Source organism: Cyprinodon tularosa, unplaced genomic scaffold, assembly GCF_016077235.1.
Source record: "Cyprinodon tularosa strain WSP-4 unplaced genomic scaffold, ASM1607723v1 ctg181, whole genome shotgun sequence".
In the NCBI taxonomy this organism is placed as follows: domain Eukaryota; kingdom Metazoa; phylum Chordata; class Actinopteri; order Cyprinodontiformes; family Cyprinodontidae; genus Cyprinodon; species Cyprinodon tularosa.
The window spans coordinates 809,995-816,081 of record NW_024038614.1 but is presented as its reverse complement, the minus strand read 5'-3'; positions in this window follow the sequence as shown (position 1 = coordinate 816,081).

Below are 6,087 nucleotides of genomic sequence, written 5' to 3'. Positions count from 1 at the left end.
CCAACAGCTGAGCCAATGAGGAGGCAGAGGGGGCAGGGCTGGGGGCCACTGCTGCAAGGGGAGGGGGCGGTATTACATCTTTCTATCGCAATCAAATAAAATGCACGACTGTTGCATGCATGTTTAGTGATTCTTAATATTGAGTAGTGTGACCACTAATATCTTTCCCAACAATGTATAATATATATATATATATATATATATATATATATATATATATATATATATATATATATATATATATATATATATATATATATATATATATATATATATATATATATATATATATATATATATATATATGTGTGTGTGTGTGTGTGTATATGTGTATATACGTGTATATTTGCAGCATGAAGGTTCTGGGTTCGATTCCCGGCCAGGGGTCTTTCTGCATGGAGTTTGCATGTTCTCCCTGAGCATGCGTGGATTCTCGCCGGGTACTCCGGCTTCCTCCAAAACTTCCAAAAACATGACTGTTAGGTTATTTGGCTTCTCTAAAATTCTTCTTAGGTGTGAGTGTGTGCGTGAATGGTTGTTTCTCTCTGTGTTGCCCTGCAATGGACTGGCGACCTGTCCAGGGTGTACCCCGTCTCTCGCTCATTGACTGCTGGAGATAGGCACCAGTACCCCTCGACCCCACTTGGGATTAAGCCTGTTCGAAAATGGGTGGATGGATGGATGGATGGATGGATGGATATATATATATATATATATATATATATATATATATATATATATATATATATATATATATATATATATATATATGGAGTTGCCCTGCAATGGACTGGCAACCTGTCCAGGGTGTACCCCGCCTTTCACCCGTAGACAGCTGGAGATAGGCACCAGCACCCCTTGCAACCCCATTCGGGATAAAGCGTGTCAAAAATGGATGAATATATATATCCGAGTTAAATATATTAACTCCCTCATGAGCAGTGAGAAAGTCCCTCTAACATTTTACCATTGCATTTAATGTCTGCGTCTTACTTCTGTTTACATTTCTCGATTTATTTCATATTTAACTGGCGATTCTTCCTAGGATTATTATAAAGAATTCACTGGTTTTTGACATTTGCTGCATGTTTTCCCCCTCTCTTCAATCCCCTTCATGTATGCCTACTGTAATGAAATAACAAAAATGAAGGCCACTTGTGCCTAAAAAACTAAAGGACAAAACAAAACTTGGGTTGTGCAATAAAATAAAAAAATCGACATGTTCCATATACCAAGATATAAACTGAAATATCTCATTAATTTAAATCCCATCAATTTGCAGTCATCAACAAAGTAATGGGCAGCATCTCCCTTTGACTGTGCTTGTTTAGCGTTTGAATCCATACAATAAAAAAAAAGGAAAAACACTGAAGTTGGATTTGAACATCCGAATCAAATGGCATCTTCACATAAAGGGGACTATAACTAATGGGGATTATAAAGGTAAGTACTGTGATGACAACTGAAATGGCATCAAACTGTTACGGCCTTCTGGACACACACACACACACACACACACACACACACACACACACACACACACACACACACACACACACACACACACACACACACACACACACACACACAAAATGCAAAAGTTCTCAAATTGTTATAATTTTGTGTTCTTATCAAAAGACCAGATACATACCTGCATATTGTATCAGTAACAGTTTTCCATAGAAGTTCATTATAGCCAAGTGGTCAGTCAACAGACTGTAGTCTTAAAACGGAGGTAAATTACCTCAAATAGTCTTCTACAGTGAATAACATCAGGGTTTAGATGAAATAAAATAATCATACAGTTTATCTCAGCTCCTATATAGAATAATTATTACATCAGGGTCATTACTGGATGCTGTGGAATGGCCTGTTTTATTCTGATTGATGCTGAAATTAAGTTGAGCTATTTCTCAATTATAATAGTGATTTAAACCCAGAAGCATTAGGTTTTTAAATTTGTTTTCAACTCTTATCAAACTGTTGCTCTTAAGCTTGTAAACTAGTCACATCAGATATGCATTTTTTGTTACTGCTTTTAATGCTTCTGTAATAAAGCAATATCTAGAGATGAGTAACCTTAACGTCTTTGGGCTTCATAATTTAAGACCAGTTTCAAACCTGCCTCATTCATGTAAGATTATAAAGAAGTTTAATTCTATTTACCTAAATTCTCTCTTAACCTTTTCCATTCCATAAAAAAATCTAAATGTTAGATCTAGCCATTGCTCAGAAACAGCACCAATAAGGTGTTTAAAGGACCTCAGATTAATGGACATTAATGCAGCTTTCAAAACTGTTGAAGTTTTTGGATCTTTTCCAAAGATATTCAACCCATATTTCTTAACAGCAGAAATATTTTTGTCAATAAAAGGAAATGTTTTTTAGTGTGCTATGATTTAAACTAAGCAGTAACAAAGGCTAAATTTTAGGTCCTGTTTTTTTTAAAACCTTTATATTTAGTGGTGTCAATATGAGGCAATGAATTATTTTTCATATATATGTTGATGACATAGCTCTATGTCAGGATGTCTAATTACTCACATAAACTTATCTAAATACAGTATTCTAGATATGGAAAAAAGATACTGAGTTGTCTTACTCATTGCCTTACAACAACCTATAACAGCTTTTGTAGAAAAATCTCTTATAATTTCCTATATATATGATTTCATTATCAGTAGCTTTAATGCTATTTTATATATTCTTCATTTTATTAATGAGTAAAGTCATTAATAATCATGGTAATACTGATACTATTGTTTATAGTTTTTTTCTTTATATTGCATTAACTTGAATGTGTTGGGATCCAGAGGCTTGCCCTCCAGAGGGCGCCGAGGATCCCCTCCTGTTGTATGTTTTTCTGTTGGGACTTGGGTTACTGTTGGGATCTGGAGGTCTGCCACCTGTCTCCAGCAGAGAGCGCTGTGGGTCTCCTGGGCTGGGGCCTCCAGCAGTGATTCCAGTCCCGGACCTGTATCAGAACCAGCTGATTATCATTCTTGTGTGTTTCTCAATAATAACCTGTTTAACTTTTACTCCGTTTCCTGTGGTGTTCTGCACGTGGGTTTAAACACTAGAGACCCATCATGACATAATGTTTATAACAGTTTTACAAGCCTGTTTTGTCAGTTTATTTGGTTGATTTGATCCTTTAAATAATATTACTGAATGTCACCTTAGGTTCAATGTTATTTCTTTAGTTTTAGCCTCTAGACATCCCTATGCATCTCACCTGATATTGAAGATAAAAAGGCAAATATTTAAACTTGAACATGCGAGTGATCAAGAGGTTGAAGATTTTCCCGCAGAAGTGGAATCTATGGGATTAAGGGAAAACATTGACCACTAAAATAAGATTTAGTGGGAAGATGCATTTTTCATCAGTGTCACATTCATCTGATGTTTGTTTTTGTGTATCTATGTTTATTTAAATCTTTTCACATCTTTCCACACTTTTGTGTTTAGTTTCTTAGTCACCTTTGGTGATCTCATGTGTTTTAAGGAGTTTATTTCTCTCAGTTCATTGTTTATATTCATCCTTGTGTGAGACTTTAACTTTGTCTGTGTTATATAGTCTACCTCCCTGAGCTGATCCATTTGTTTTCTCTAAATGCTTTCATTCTCCAATCCTCCCTCAGTATATAAGCTCATTGGACACTCCTTTTTCACTGCTGGCTTCTTCTATTGAACTGCCATTATTCCATTATTGTTTCCTCCACACTAGTCCAGTGTCCCTTTCCTTTTATGTCATTGTGTTAGTCCTGTTAATTCTATTATAAAAAAAAATATTCACTTCATCTTCTTCTGGCTCAGCCTGGCTCCCTCTGCACACCACTCCTTACATTTGGACCATTAATTCAAGTAGGGTGTTCTATCCACAGGAACACTTGGATGGCTCCTCTTTAAGACTGACAATTGGGGAGGAAGCTCATTTCAAATGAGCGTGTTTTAGAACTTTATTCTCTCATACACGATTATTTGCTCATCAATATAGGTGAAACTTGGAATTTGAATGGATTAGTAATTTAAGAGCTTTCCTTTTTGGGGCTCTGCTTTTTCTTCACCAGAATTCACAATGGCAGTGCCTGTCTTTCAGCAGTTAAAATGTCCGCACTGCAAAAAATGAAATCTAAATAAGTCATTTTTTCCTTGAATTGAGGAGATAAGTGAGACAATTTGCCTATGGAACAAGACAATTTACATGTAAAATAAAAAAAAAACAACAACTGCATGGTCTTATTTCAAGGGCATATTATTATTTAGAATAATGATCTTATTCCAAGAATAAAAATATTCATTCCACTGGCAAATCATCTTATTTATCTGCTAAAATTAAGGGTAAATACACTTAATTTAAGAAATATTATATACTTATTTCTAGATTGTTTTTTCTGTCTCCTCCTACATATGTGAACAAGACTTGAAGGTACATGAACATCTCTCCTCAAGGCAGAAAGTGCTCCCCAGAATGGAGGGAGGTCTGAGGTCAGCTTCGGCCAGCTTCAATGCATGCTGATGGCCTGAGGGTGGCATCAGAGCCATGTCCTCTGCAAAGAGCACATCTGAGATATTAAGTTCTTCAAAATAGAGACTCCCCTCTCTAAATGTCTGTGGCCTGTCAATAAAAAAAGGATGTCAAGGATAAGCTTCACAGTTTTTCAATGAGAATAGGGACATATGTCCTGCATCGCTTAAATAAGGTTAGCAGCATCCTTGCAACCAAATTCAGGAAACACAGCTGAAAGCCTTCTTCAGATCCGATAAACACATGTAGACCGGACTAAACTGCACTGACCCGCTAGCAAGTTCCACAAGAGCAATAATCTGGTCTCCCCCTAAATCTGGGGGTTAAGATTCAGTCTACTTTTCAAAACCTTGGAGTAACTGCTACTAGGGAGGCTATTAAAGTTGTTTCTCAATATCTAGAGTACAGCATAAGGGTCCATCATGTGCCACTATTTTGATCTTTACAATCTCAGATCAAATCTTCTCCACTCTGCCTACATGCCTCAGCAATCTCTACCTGTGTTTTATAGAAAGAAGTGCCTGCTATGAGGCTATGTATTAAAAGGTTGATGCTTTCCAATCCCAGCGCCTTTCGATTTCTTCTTTAAATACAAAATTGCTGTAATTTGACAGAGACTCGATATTAAAAACGTGAGGGCTAAAGGTCTTATTCTCTGCCATATTTTGATTTAAAAAGTACGAGAAAAGAGATTTTTTATGGATTAACTGTTAAATAATTTTATTATTTGGATAATTCCTAATTGGCTTTGCCTCTCTTGAAAATAGTCTGAAAACAGGCATTGATTAACATCAAAAATGTCATTATTGAAACTTAAGTCTATAGTAATTAAAAAAACATCTGCAAAAAAAAGATGGTCTTGTTTAAAACCAGATTATTTTTACTCTGTTTTCTGTCTGTTAAATCAACAAACCAAGGAGGAAGTTAGAGGAGCCGAGCTTGTTGCACAGAAATAACCAGTTGGTGTCACTCCTCACTTAAATAAAAGAGCCAGTTCACCTCGTTGTCGAACAAAGTCTGATGTTTAGTAAAACCCAAGGACTCAGCTCTGTTTGGACTGTATTGATTATGTTGCTGTAATCTTATCAGAAACCTTCAGCTTTATCCTGAAGCTCAATAAAGGCTCTTCCGGCCTAATGCGGATATTGCAGATCTGTTTTTTATTTCAGAGAAACAAATTCCACATGGTCACTACATGCAATGCCATACCTGAAGCCCAGAGAAAGTATTAAAATAGTTTCACTATTTCCACCAAATAAACTGTAAAAATAAGCGATTTTCATATTTAATTGAATCAACTGAATTGTTTAATTGAATTAATGTTCTATTTTACAGCATTTAGCAAAAAGGTACAAATAAAGAATATTTCAGTCCTATTCTGAAGTTTCAATGACTAATTTAATTTGGCTTTTGCTGTAATAGTTTCGAATGAAACTGAGTATTGCCAGAGTTTTAAGAAGACTGAAAATATTCTTGGAATGGCATTTGTTGCTCTTTTGGTTGACCTTATGGCACAAGCCACAGGCAGGCAGGTGACAGAAATACCTGACAATAGCAGG